This window comes from Asparagus officinalis, chromosome 7 (genome assembly GCF_001876935.1).
Source record: "Asparagus officinalis chromosome 7, Aspof.V1, whole genome shotgun sequence".
In the NCBI taxonomy this organism is placed as follows: Eukaryota; Viridiplantae; Streptophyta; class Magnoliopsida; order Asparagales; family Asparagaceae; genus Asparagus; species Asparagus officinalis.
The window spans coordinates 73,220,662-73,236,366 of NC_033800.1; the positions used below are offsets into that span (position 1 = coordinate 73,220,662).

Sequence of the window (15,705 nt, forward strand, 5' to 3'; positions counted from 1 at the left end):
GTCAGTCGATTTTTGGTTGGAATTGCTATTTTGTGGTTTGATTTTGAGGTTCGACCTTCGATTTTGAGCTTCAGTCCCGTGCTTCAATTTTGAGCTTCGATTGGAACTGCCATCTCCTTAATTGCATCCGTTCATTTGCAAGCCAAGGTATAATTCAAAAATCTATTTTGTTTATTCAGATGTGATCATGGATGCTGCTTGTTCTTTACATAATTTTGTGCGAAATTGTTAGAAGAATTGTTATTTACATGTTTGGGGTTTTTTCTAAAACATTTGTGGTTTTTCTAATACACCCCAAATTCGTAAAAGTCAACAATATTGAAGACTAAATTTGTTATCGCAACCATATTATATTTGATGATTTTTTTTTTGAAAAAAATAAAAATGCTAAATTTTTTTGCCAATTTATGTTGATTTTGTAGAGTCAAGTTTTTAGCTAAACTAACTAATTTTGAAAATAAATTCTCGATGAAATTCTATATAAAATCTAATGTGATCATAGATGCATATTTAGATTTTTCATGTATATTATAAGTGCAAGGATGATTGTGGATATTTAATAACAGCTTTTAGATTTCAATATATGAATTAGTTATTTAATTATAGTTATGTCTTGAATAAGTGGAAAAATAAAATTTCTTAACTAATATTACTTTTACAATGGGTGTAGTTGGATAACGTAAAGGAAGAACAATTAAAGAAGATGCGTGCTAATATAACTATTTCTTCTATGGTCACGATAATAACTTATCTTCTAAGAATGCGCGCTAAGCGCAAGACAATTTCTAGTTATATAAGAGAAAAAAGTATGAAAAAAATATTGCATAGATGCTCACTTCAAACATGTATTGAAAGGCTATAATGATATTTGTTGGTCTTATATTAGAATGAGACCAATGGCCCCTTTTAAACTTGCAGAAATAATGAAAGTGAATGATTTATTAAAAGATACAAGAGAACAACTCGTTATGTTTCTAAGTATAGTGGGTCATCAAACTAAAAATAGAATGATAAGAACTAAGTTTATAAGATCGATGAAATAATTAGTAGGTATTTCAATAAAGTCCTACAAGCAATGAATATGTTACGTGATCGCTACATGAAGCAAGCTCCCAATGAAGTCCCTCCAGAGATTGCAAACAATCCAAACTATTTTCCTTACTTTAAGGTAAAAAAAATTTCTTCACCTTAAAATCTCAAATAAATAAATAAATATATTATTGAATATTTTATAATGTATAATTTTTTATAGGATTGCATTGAAATGATAGATGTCATACACGTCAACGCAGTGGTACCCAGTAATCTAGTTGCACGGTTTAGAGGGTGCAAATGTGTGACACAAAACGCCTTAGCAGCTTGCACCCTTAAGTAACTATTCACCTATGTACTAGATGGGTGAGAGGGAGCAACAAGTGGCTACAAGATATTACAAGATGTTTTGTAGAGACCCCAGCCTTACGGAGTGAGAGTTTACTATGGTATTACTTCATGCCTTATTTTGGTATTTTGAACACCCCAATAATACCTCCCTTATTTTTACCATACTTGCACACTTTTATGGATGTTTGGAGATCGCACCAAACTTCAAATTTTTGAGGGCATTCTTTTGATATCATATCGATGGAGGAGATGAAACTTGCAAACAATGAGAATTTGATATAATGGCAAGAATGGGTGATACATTTGCACCATGAGGGTTCAGTCCAAATTTATAACCTTAAAGGCCTTGGAACTAGCCGTTGGACTTAAGATTTTTTTTGTTTTTAAAATTTTGGCAAAAGGGTAAGATTACCCCAACTCAAGTTTTGTCTAAATTTTATCCATTTGTGAGTGGTAGGCTTACCTATGATGTTGTCATTCATTTATCCCAAAAATTTCTCATTCCAATTCAAACAAAAGAATAGGAATTGAAGGGTTTTATAAATTTGGATTCTATATTTTCATGTTATGAACCCAAAATAGGAAGGCAAAAAAAAAAAAAGATATCAAAGCATTTTATGATAATAAAAATATATCCTGTAAAATTTTTATAGGTTAGAAAGGAATATATGAGAAAACACCCTTTTCCTAATCATAACTAGTGAACCAAACACCCCTTAAAACTAGTAGTGGAAGTCCAATTGATACTAACACCTGGCTCTTTCAAAGGTATCTAAATATACAATTGCAGTTAGGAGTGGATTAACTGGCTAATTCCTGTTTTTGTTCTTATAATATAATATATAGATTTTTATTTTTTGATCAGCTTAATGCTAAAATTGGATCCCCTCCACTACAAAAAAACAGTGAAAAGACCACTACTTTTTATACTAACCGTTGATAATTTTGTGAGTGATAAAATTCATTCTAAATTTAAAACTTATCATACCCCATATATTGCATGTATATCTAATTTGCACTCAAAAATAAATTATAGCCATCAATTAGACAATCGACGATGTTATTTAGGGTTATCTTTTGCAATTATGCATGTCCATTAATATATGTTATTATAAATCAAAAGAAGCTTAAACCCCTAAACTCCTGATCTGTAGTCAAATATTCTGCAGTGAGCTAGATATAAATCCGTGCGTATAATTATAAATTTTCAGTATTATTCCTTAAATCTAATATTTTAAAATATATAGAAATTAAAATGATAAAAATAAATTTTTTATTAATAATCAGTTAATCACTAACAATTATAAATTTATTTTGGAATTCGTCGCATCACAATAAATGAATACATCCCAACTAGGTTGGCACCTACTCATCTATAGCACTATCATTTGTAACTTTTTTTAAAATAATTTATCATAAATTTTCAGCTAGAAAATAAAAATTACAAACCGATGAATAATCTTTACTCTTTATCTCTATCTGCTAGTCCTAACTCTTTAAATTTATCTTCAATACTAGCCATCCGATCGATACATTGAGTTCTCTTCTCGTACCTCCACCAATCTTATAGCCACATTACCGCCTATACGGTATACGGATCTAACGATATCCTATGGTCATCGATTAAACGTCCTGCTATGTTGAATGCAGATTTCGAAGCTATTATGGAAACATGCATTGTTAGTAAGTCACGAGCCATGATGAAAAATATAGGATATAAACCATTCCATATACTTTCCACCATTGTAAAATATCGAAACTATTATTTTGACACTTAACTAAAAAATACAGTTAAATATTGTTTAATTTTAGAAACTTTCATTGATGATCCAGATCCAAATCCACCAGTTAGCTGAACTATCATTAATTCCCTATTAAAACTCATACCTTTCCCGACTTGAACTCGTAGAAGCAGAAGCTATAGACTGATGTGTACTTACATCATATCTAGCTGCATACTCATCATATAATCTTTAAAAATAAATTCTAGTAGTATTATGATGAGTAAGAGTGATAATAATTTGACTATCATCAGTGTCTATTATCATATTACCATACAAAGAATTTAACAAACTTCGAAGGCCAATATCCTTCAAACATGGATTAATAAGAACCCCCAAACCAAAAATAATAGGAATATAAAAATACTTATTAAATTTACTCTCTATTTGAAAAATCATATTTTCAAAATAATTATCCATACGATAATTATTAATTTTTTTGAATATTTAAAACTTGTAAAGCAGCTTGAATAATGTTGGATAATAACAACCAGATAATAACATAGTAACATCATAAAAACTTGTAACATCTCTTTTACACTATATATAACTATCAATTCATCCTCAGTTATTCCATACATATTACCAGAGCTAGAACTAGAAGTATAGAAAGCAATAAAATTATTTATAATTTCTTTATACTCTTTTGTTACATTTAACATTACATAGGTAGAATTTCACCTATGGTCAACATCTTTTGGAATTAGTCTGGGTTTAAAATTTTTTTTACACAATTGTTTCCATCTTTTAAGTCTTTGTTCAGAAGCATTATGAGCATAAGCTATTGTCCTAACCTTTTCTATCATGAATTTAATTTCACTAAATACACTTTGAACAATTAAATTTAAAATATGACACATACATCTAATATGGAAAACTATCACCATGACATGACAATAGCAAAAATGATTTGATATGATCAACAACTACATTATTATTACTTTCATTATCTCGTGAAAGATAAATTTTTTTTCTAAAATTTCTAAATTTTTAAGTTTTTCAATTATTAAATTTGTAATATTAATACCACAATGTGAATCTTCAAATGCAATAAAAGAAATAACTCTTTTAAACATTTACTAATTATCATCAACACAGTGTGTTGTGATACATAAATAACCAGTTTGTGCTCTAGATGTCTAAATATCATAAGTTAAAGAAAATTTACAGTTTAAACATTGAAAATAAGAAATTATTTTTGTTTGTTCCTCGTGATAATATTTTAAAATATCACGTTGACAAGTTTGACGACAAATTTTTTTAAATGCGGGATAAAACCCATCTGTAAACATATCTTCAAATTCATCATTTTTTTCTAATTTAAAAGAAAGGTTTTTAAAAATAAAAAACCTAATGACGTATTTCCTGGCTCGGACTGTGTCATAGTTCCAACTACCGAGACTACCAGAAGAGGAGGATTGGGAGAGTAAAGATTGTTGGATATCACCTTGAGGTATTGTCTTGTTGTGTTTTTCTAAATGACGTTTGAGGTGGTTGGTACCGCTTTTATGATGAACTTGGAAAATATGGCCGTACAATGCACATCTAGCCTTCTGGGTGAGTAGCATACCGTGTTGATCCATGGTTACTTCTATCTTCTTGAAGAAGTTCCACACATTGGATTTTGGCCTTTTAGGAGATCTTGGTGTAGAATCATCACCACTGGATTCGTGATCAACATTGGTAGGAGTAGGAGTAGTAGCTGTAGCTCCTGTAGTAGGAGTATTAGGACTCATTTCAACGTCGAGAGTTGGATTTGCCCTTCATAATCAGAAGAGGAAGTATTAGAGAGTATTAGAGAGAAGTAGATGAGTTTTGGATGAGAAAAATAAATGAAAACCCCCTCTATTTACAGAGGCAGATCCCTAGACAAATGAACAAAATACCCTTAAATTTTGAGCATTTTTGAAAGTTTTTGAGGGTATTTTGGTTAAAAAACGAAAACTAGCTGTTGGTCGTTCAGACCCGACCAGCCCAAGGCCGCGGCCGGGCCACGCCACAACCGATGCACAAATTTGATCGTTGTGGTCGGACGGGCATGGGTTGGACCTGGCCACTCCAGCCCGGTCCTTTTCATGACCGGGCTCAGTGCGGGGTCGACAAAACGGCCCGAGCCCGGAGCACGGTTAGGCCGAGGTTTCCGGGGCTCGTCCGGCCAGAGTCTTGGCCCCAAATGGACAGCCCTAAAAGAACATAGATTTTCATTTTGAATTTTTCTTGTAGATCGAGCTACAAACATTGCAACCCTTAACTTCTTGATCCACAATATTAAGAAAAATACATGCTCTTTGATATCTAGAGTCACTTGTGAAGTATTCATGCTTCTTCTTATTCTTCTTTTCTTCTTCTTTTTTTCCCTTTCGCTCCTTTTGCACACATAAGAATCGAATCTAAGCCCTCCACAAGAGAGACAAGGTTTTGCCATATGAGGTACTGGACCGTCCCAAGTGTGCATGCTTCTTGATAAGCAACGTGATAACGTTTACATAAACGTCCTCTTGAATTTCTCATATACTAATTCATTAAAAACTTTATTACGTTTCACCGAACTCAACAAATCAATGCAAGCGTTCTTATAAATACAACTCATATGCTAATATATTAAAAACTACATTTCGTTTTACCAAAGTAAACAACCAATGCATGCATTCTTATGAATACAAATATCTCTATATAATACAATCACTGTCATTGTTAACAACAACAACAAACAAATAAAAGGGGGGCAAAAAGCACACACCAACGACATGTAAAATCAGGAAACAACACAAACGCAAAATTTCTTTTTATCAAAAAAAATAAAAGAAAATATATTGTACTCCTACAGCTTACTCCCCCTCTGCCTCGCTCCACCTCCCCACGCATGCTCCTCATCTACCTCCTTGCGCTCCCTCTGTCTCACTCCTCCACCTCCTCATGCTCCTCCCCATACTCCTCCTCGTCTACCGCCGCATCCCGCATCCTGGTACTGCTGATACTCCGACACCAAATCATTCATATTACTCTCCGCCTCCGTGAACTCCATCTCATCCATCCCCTCCCCAGTATACCAATGCAAGAAGGCCTTCCTCCTGAACATTGCCGTGAACTGCTCGCTCACCCTCCTGAACATCTCCTGTATGGACGTCGAGTTCCCCATAAACGTGGCCGACATAGTCAACCCCTTTGGCGGGACATCACAGACGCTCGATTTCACATTGTTGGGTATCCACTCGACGAAGTAGGAGGAGTTCTTGTTTTGGGCTGCGGTGAGGTTCTCGTCGACTTCTTTGGTGCTCATCTTGCCACGGAACATGGCAGAGGCAGTGAGGTAGCGGCCGTGGCGAGGGTCAGCGGCGCACATGCAATGTTGCGGGCGGAGGTGAGGGGGGAGAAGCCGACCATGAAGAAGTGGAGGCGGGGGAAGGGGATGAGGTTCACGGCGAGCTTTCGGAGGTCAGAGTTCAGTTGGCCCGGGAAGCGGAGGCAGCAGGTGGCGCCACTCATTGTGGTGGAGATCAGGTGGTTCAGGTCGCCAACTGTAGAGTCATCATGCATGACATGGCAATGTAAACTTTAATAGTATAGAATGTAAAAATAAAATAAAATAAATCACCAAATTTTCATGATGAAGGGCAAATGAGTACATTTCAAATGAATTCTAATAAAAAAATTAGTGTTATATTAACCTTGCTGCAATCTATATATAAGAAACTCGACTGTAAAAGCTAAAAGAAAAGTATAATACGAAGTAATGGAACTACTTGTCACTTAATTATAGCTTATGTGAGTTGTTAATCAGTCCGGATTGGTAGTTTGAATCCTAGTTAGTAGATAGAATTCTAGTTAGAATAGAATACTAGTTAGTAGAGAGTTTTCTAGTTATTGGATAAAGATTAGAGTTGTAATCTTATCCCTAAGTGTTTATATATATGTAAACAAGTCTTTGTTTTCTTTCAGAACGTGAATAAACTCTAGAAAAGTTCCTGCCTCTATTTTTTTCCTTCCTGCAGGCTCTGTTTTTCGGCCATAGTATTTTCCTGCAGGTTCTGCTCTCTTGTTTGTTCGGTCAATACCAAGAAAAGACCTGTTTTAATTCCTGCAGTCTCTCCATCAGCAAGTTCGACTACTTCAAGCCAACAGCTTATTCATGAATTTTGATATACTTTATGCTTTGGTGGGGCCAAGATACTGGGGGAAACTAAACTATTTCTAGTTTACTTGCGCAACATCAAGCTGTCATAATCTCCGGTAATTTAATTTGTGACACAAGTGAAAGTGAAGAAAAAGTAAAATAATGGTTTGGGAGATGCAAATAACTACAATCTAATAGTACATAAAATGTATCTGTAGTTACCCCCAATAAAATATTTTGGTTGAGAAAGTGAGTTATATTCTGTTGCTGCCACAGTCCTAGTTGAGAAAATACCCAAATAATAATAATAATAAATTTGAAAACGTATGATTTGCTGCAGATAGCTGCAATTGCTACAACCTAAGTTGATTCTGTCTTTGAACACAAATTTTGTTTACGGTTGATTCCTACCTTTTGCTGGTGTACTTGGAGCTGTAGAAACAAATTTATTTTTGATGATAAAGCAGTGAACCCCCAGCTGATTGCTTCTAATGTTGTCAGATTTATATTGTTCTGAACAGATGCTACGGGTATCAAAAAAGCACAGAGACAGCACAAGGCGGCAATTGATCTTGGTTTGAACAATCTGGCCAGTGGGGGAGCGGAGGATGTAGTAGGGGATAACTTCGTGGAGGGTAGCTGAGGATTGTTCTCTTTCTCTGCCCTCTCTTGTGCAGGAATTCTTTTGTTTTTTTGGCACCATCAACGTGCTCTTGTTTTCATCAGCTCTGTTTTCGTTGGTTTCAGTTTTAGGTTCAGTGATATTTTGGGTTGATACTGGGAGTTTCTGATATCGTGAAAGCTATTGGTGAGTGGGTGACGACAAGGTCCGCTCCTCACTCCCTATATCTTCCTCTAATCTCTTTTCACTTCTAAATTTTGCCAGATTGTCAGTTTGTAACAACTACTAGTTATCCTTTTTAATATATATTCATATATCCAGGAGTAGGGTATCTCACCCTGCTTATTGTTTCAAAAGAAAATGCTTACTAGATATAAGAAAGAAACACTTAGGACTTTTTATAAACTTAAGGAAAGAAGAATATTGTTACTCCTGACTCGATCAATATTTCAAGAAAAGATATAGAGAAAAGTTAACTCGCCACAGCATTAATGTGGAAAAGTAAAAAAAATAACGGTAGAGCATGTGGATTAAGCTATTAATTATATTTATCTTTATATGTATCTACTTAGAACCAAAAATATAGCATGTAGCAGCAAAATTGCAACTTCCACTATATATTAAACTGTTGAAATACATAGTGATTAAAAATTAATTTGGTGAAGTATATACCTTGTGTTTAAGGATAATTTTTAAAATTGATCGATTTAAAATAAATAGGGGTGGTTATAGACACAACCCTTTTCGTAAGTGAGTAGACTTAAAAATAAACATGGATATAACTTTGGGTTTATAGGACAAAACCCATCAGCAATCTTAGATGCCCAGACATTGAATAAAAATGGGATTTTTTTTTGAGTATTTGGTTAAAAAATAAGTCATATATAATGGTGTAGGAAAAAATAGCAAGTAACTATAAAATATAGCATCTTACATTTTATATCAAATTGCTAAAATATAAAGTGGTTTAAAATTAATTTATGGGTTAAATATGCATAGACCTATGTAGTATCACCAATTGTGAATAGAACCTATATAGTTCTATTTGTGGCAAATAGATCCCCCTGTAGCATTAGCTCATGTGCGAATAGACCCCCTTGGTGGACTTTTTCCAATCCTCTAAAAGTTAAAAAAATTACAATCAAGAGTCTATCTTCACTAGTAGAACTATAGGGAGTCTACCATGCCTCCTCTAACTTCTTAAATAATGTAAGAGTAAAAAAATTTCACTCAAAGGGTCTATTTCCAAACATAGAAATACAAGGGGTGTATTTGCAATTGAATGATGCTACAAGGGGTCTGTTCACAATTAACATTAATTTAATAGAGTACTTCAGGGTTTTGAGTGATTTTAAAAGCAAGCCAGTTAAAAACTAAATAAGGACAAAACTATGGCCTTATAGGCAAAACCCTTTTCAAGAAGTGGGGGAGAATGGGGCTAAGGCTTTGGTGTATACATAAAGAGTAATTTTGGAAGTGGATGAGTTTAAATAAGGATTTTTTGATATTAGTCCTTTAAATCATTCACATTTTGAAATTAGACCTCAATCATTCAAATTTCTATTATATCCATCAAATCATAGGCTATTTTGCATTAGTCCCTGACATCATTGAAATTGCTATTAAGTCCTCCAATTCTTAAGATATTGATAACTTAGTCCCTCCCTTCTTCATAATAGATTAATTTGAAGCAACTTATAAGAATTGGGAGATTTGATACTCTATAATAATAGATTTTATGTGATAGTCTATAATAATAGATTTTACTTGGTAATTCTTCCAATTGTTACTTCTCCTCTTGAATGGAGAGACTTATTAGAAAATATAGCAATTTTCAATGATTTGCATAGCAAATTTCAAAATATGGAAGATTTTAGGGACTAATATTGAAAAAATCTCAACATAAATGAAAATAATACTTTGGATTCATAGCTGAAAATTTGTGGTAAAACTTTGAAAATGTGTGGGCTTAAGAAAAAGGAGAGTAAAACTTCGGGTTTATAGCTTGTTGGAATATCAAATTAAAATGTTAGAATAAATGAGGTTAATAGCATGAGTTTTAGAAGTGCAAGGGGTTGGAATATCAAATTAAAATGTTAGAATAAATGAGGTTAATAGCATGAGTTTTAGAAGTGCAAGGGTCATAAGTTTAGAATAAATGAGGTTAATAGCATGAGTTTTAGAAGTGCAAGGGTCATAAGTTTAGAAGGGGAAGAGACATAGGCTATGAAAGAATAATAGTTACTCACTTATTTATGATATTTTATCTTTATGACATTAAAATAGGAGTTTAATTTATGACTATTTGTATGCCTATACGTTTTATTTTTGAAGCCTATATAAAGGGCTATTGTAATCCTTGTTTTTATCAAGAAAAAAAATTAAAGAAATAAAAGTAAGTTCTTTGTCTTCATTTGGGAGAGTTCTAAGTTCGTAAACTTTAGAGTCAACAGTGGTATCAGAGCCTTTTGATCTAATTTTCTCATTCTCTCTTCTTCTCATGGCTACCACAAATAATATTGTCAATCCTCAAGTGCCCAAATTATTGAAAGATAACTATGAGAGTTGATCAATCCAAATAAGAGCCTTATTTGGTTCTCAAGAGTTGTGGGAGTTGATCATTGATGGGTTCACGGCACCTACACTAGAAGTAGAAGCCACCTACACCGCCGAAGAGAAGAAGGCTTTCAGAGAGCAAAGAAAGAAGGATAGCAAGGGTCGTTTTCTACTCTATCAAGGGTTGGACGAGACTATCTTTGAGAGAGTTGCCGAAGCAACAACGAGCAAGGAAGCATGAGAAATCCTTACTACCATCTACAAAGGTGTCAAGCGGGTGAAGCGAATTCGCCTCCAAACTTTGAGGGGTGATCTTGAAGCCGCTCAAATAAAAGATGAAGAAAAAATCTCCGATTATTATTCACGATTACTTCTAATTGTGAATAAAATGAGGAGAAATGGAGAGAAGATACAGGACATTCGAGTGATGGAGAAATTGCTCCGATCCCTCACACCAAAATTTGAGCACGTGGTGACGGCAATTGAGGAGTCAAAAAATTTGGAGGAGATCTCAATAGAGGAGCTCTTGGGATCTCTCCAAGTTCATGAACAATGAATGTAAAAGAAGGCTAGTTCCATAGTTTTGGAACAAGTACTAGAGTCAACATTGACTCTAAGTAATCAATGCTCACAAGGTAGAGGTCGTGGTCGTGGTCGTAGTCGTGATAGAGGCAGGGGATGTGGTCCCCAATAGTAAACCACTCAAAATCAAGTGGAGACCCAAAGCTTTAGAGGACGAGGACGAAGCAATCGTGGAAGATCCACACCTGGGCGTGGAAACAACAAGTATGTTCAGTGCTATAACTTTCATAAGTTTGGGCACTATGCTTTAGATTGTAGGCACAAAACTGAAGACCAAACCAATCTTGCCGAAGTAACAAATGATGTGGGTAACAACTCTACGCTTCTTCTTGCTAATGATGATTCAAGTGTTGAGAATGATGCTTGGTACCTTGACTCGGGTGCTAGCAACCACATGTGCGGGAAGAAAAAACTTTTCATGGAACTCGCAGAAGGAGTTCATGGAAGTGTGAGCCTTGGAGATTCTTTAAAACTCACGATTGAAGGCAAAGGGAAGATTAAAATCTACCAAAGGGATGATAAGCCCAAGTATATTTTCGATGTTTACTATATTCCTAACAGGATAAGTAATATTCTTAGCATCAGTCAATTACTCAGAAAGGGATACAAAGTATATACGAAGAACAACCATCTTTGGTTGAAAAATGTAAATGGAGGCCTCATAGCTTGTGTTAAGATGACAAGGAACCGCATGTTTCCCTTGCATCTAAACACGAAAGTCGACAAGTATTTTCAAGGACTCATGGAGAATGAGTCATGGAGGTGGAATCTTCGCTTCGGCCATCTAAACTTCAGCGGCCTGAAGTTACTGTCTACACCTAGCATGGTACGAGGTCTACCAATAATCAATCCACCAAATCATTTTTGTGAAGGTTGTGTAATTGGCAAGCAACCACGAATTCCTTTTCCCAGTGGAAAATCATGGAGAGCAAAGGCACCATTACAACTTGTTCACACCGACATCTGCGGACCGATCGATCCCGTCTCTTTGGGAGGTAATAGATATTTTATAACCTTCATTGATGACTTTAGTAGAAAGTTGTGGGTGTACACTCTTAAAGAAAATTCTGCTGCCTTTACTACATTCAAGCATTTTAAAGTTTTAGTTGACACAGAGAGCAGCCACAAGCTAAAAATTCTTCGATCTGACCGAGGTGGTGAGTAAGGTATAAAGAGACAGTTTACTACTGCCTACACACCACAGCAAAATGACATTGCAGAAAAAAAGAACCGGACCATCCTCAATATGACAAGAACCATGCTCAAAGAAAAGGGATTGCCATAGCAGTTCTGGGCAGAAGCCGTGGCGTGCTCAGCTTATTTGCTCAACCGATGCCCCACAAAAATAGTGAAGAACAAGATACCTCAAGAGGCATGGAGCGGTTACACGCCTAGTATGACACACCTACGAATTTTTGGGTGTGTTGCATATGCTCAAGTACCTGAAGTCAAAAGGAAGAAGCTTGACAATCACGGTAAAAAATGTATTTTCATCGGATATAGCAAGGAGTCGAAGGTATACAAGCTCTACAATCCACTAACCAAGAAACTAGTTGTTAGTAGAGACGTTGTCTTTAATGAAGAAGAAGCATGAAACTGGAGCAATGAAGAGACTACCAAAGATCAACCTGTGGTGAATGAACCTGATGAGTCTCTACATGAGGAACCATCACTAGCTACACCACCATCTCCTCCACACTCTACACCCTCTCCTGCAAGAGGTTCTCCATCTTGTGGGGAAGGTAGTAGCAGCGGATCTACCGTGCAACGAGTTCCCATCAAAATGAGAAGCCTCAGGGAGATCTATGAGCAGATAGAAGAAGACGAAGAGTCAAATCTCTTTTGCTTATATGCTGATCATGAACCTCTCACCTTTCAAGAAGCCGTAAAAGAAGATTGTTGGCGAACAACAATGGAGGAGGAGATCCACGCTATCTAAAAGAATGACACTTGGGAGTTGACAACTCTTCCACAAAATCACAAGGCAATAGGGGTCAAGTGGGTGTACAAGTTCAAGCGCACATCAAATGGTGAAGTTAATCGGAACAAGGCGAGGCTTGTAGCGAAAGGTTACAAACAAAAGTACGGCATCGACTATGAAGAAGTCTTTGCTCCGGTTGCTCGACTAGATACAGTGAGACTATTAATTTCACTTGCAGCTCATTACAGGTAGAATATATATCATTTGGATGTCAAGTCAGCATTCCTCAATGGCGTTCTTGAGGAAGAGGTGTACGTGTAACAACCAGAAGGCTTTCTTGTGAAAGGGCAAGAAGACAAAGTGTACCATTTGAATAAAGCCTTGTATGGCTTAAAGCAGGCACCACGGGCGTTGAACGCCCGAATTGATGGCTATCTTTATCAAAATGGCTTCATTAAATGTCCCTATGAACATGTCATCTACATGAAGAGGAACCATAAAGGCGAATTTCTAATAATTTATCTTTATATTGATGATTTATTGTACACAAGAAGTAGTACCGAGATGCTTGCTGAATTCAAGACGACAATGTTCAATGAATTTGAGATGACAGACAATGGATTGATGTCCTATTTGCTTGACATAAAGACATTTTGATTTGAAGGGGCGTGTTGGAATATCAAATTAAAATGTTAGAATAAATGAGGTTAATAGCATGAGTTTTAGAACTGCAAGGGTAATAAGTTTAGAATGGGAAGAGACATAGGTTATGGAAGAATAAGAGTTACTCACTTATTTATGATGTTTTATCTTTATGACATTAAAATAGGAGTTTAATTTGTGACTATTTGTATGTCTATACGTTTTGTATTTGAAGCCTATATAAAGGGCTATTGTAATCATTGTTTTCATCAAGAAAAAAATTGAATAAATAAAAGTAAGTTCTTTGTCTTCATTTGGGAGAGCTCTAAGTTCGTAAACTTTAGAGTCAACATAGCTAGGCAACCCCCAACTTAAATTTTGGATTAATTAAGAAATTAAGTTTTGGAAGTAGTCAAATGACATTTTTAAACTTTTTTAGATTATCTCAAAAATAGATCAAACTTCTTTTGGATTTTGTGTCATTTGTGAGCCTACAAGATCCAATTCTTTGGGATTTTCTTACGAACTCAAGCTACCGAAATCGATTCCAACTCGACCTTAGGTTCTGCCACCTTAATTAAAACCCAATTAATATTATCACCGTATAACCTTTCACAGATCGTGACGATCAATACCGCTGATTTCACACGATCTACAATATTTACTCATCCTACCACATTATGGAAATTAAGCATCACTTACAGCTAGGATTGGTGAGCCTCAGAGTCCTGAAGCAGATATCATAGAGCGCCTCATTGTCCAGCACCATGCACTCATCGGCATTCTCCACCAGCTGGTGGACCGACAGCGTCGCGTTGTACGGCTCCACCACCGTGTCGGACACCTTCGGGGACGGGAACACCGAGAACGTCATCATCATCCTGTCCGGGTACTCCTCGCGGATTTTCGATAGAAGTAAGGTCCCCATCCCGGAGCCTGTTCCTCCTCCCAGTGAATGACATATCTGAAACCCTATATATAGCAAGAAATATTGTACGTTGAGTGACAGGTTTAACAATAGGAACGATCAATGTTATTATTATTCAGAGAAAAGCGAAACAGCTGTTACTCATCACATTAATTTCTACGATATATAAGTTGTTCTAGTATATGGTAACGTGTAGATAATTACCGGTCGCATCATTGAGCCAACGACGACATTTGAATCAGATATCTAGAAATTATCAATATACGGCCCAAATTAAGAGAGGATGGTAACACAAATTTTAAATTTGTAATGTCTAATTGAATATCCAGATTAATGATATATACATCAGAAGGATATATAACTAGATTATATATGTATGTACCTTGCAGCATGTCACAATTCTCTGCCTCCTTCCTAACAACATCCAGAACCGGGTCGATCAACTCCGCCCCCTCGGTATAGTGCCCCTTCGCCCAGTTGTTCCCGGCCCCGTTCTGCCCGAACACGAAGTTGTCCGGCCGGAAGATCTCCCCGAACGGGGGTACCTGAAGAGGATGATTGGGAAAGCATAGACTGCCGGATATCACCTTGTAGATTTTGGCCTTTGTTGTGTTTTTCAATATGCCGTTTGAGATGGTTGGTGCCGCTCTTATGATGAGCTTTGAATATCTGGCCGCACAACGCACATTTCGCATTCTGAGAGATGATCCTACCGTGTTCATCCTTGGTGACGTCTATCTTCTCAAAAAAATTCCATACATCAGACCTCGGCCTTTTTGGAGCTCTTGGTGCCGTAGATTCGTCACCACCAGATTCAGGATTAACACCGGTAGGATGAGGAGTTGTTGTAGGAGGACTCATCTCTGGATCGGTAGGAGTTGCATGTTGCTCTTCATAATCAGACCCAGAAGCCATTTGTTGGAAGTATTAGAAAATACAAAAGATTATAGGATAGTATATTATTGTATAAGAGAGTAGTAGAGAGAGAAATAGATGAGTTTTGTTGTGAGAAAATGAATTGAAACCCCCCTCTATTTATAGAACCAGCCCCCTAGGTAAATGACCAAAAAACCCTCGAAAAATAGCCGTTTTTGACCGTTTTAAGGGGCAAAACGGTCAAAAGACCAAATCTGACCGTTAGGCCAGATTTGGCCCGGGCCGGGCAACGGTCACCTT

The 15,705-nt window shown here is 36.1% G+C and overlaps 1 pseudogene; it reads right to left on the bottom strand.

The window, feature by feature from the left end:
• On the bottom strand, positions 5,764-15,068 carry LOC109849495 (annotated as a pseudogene).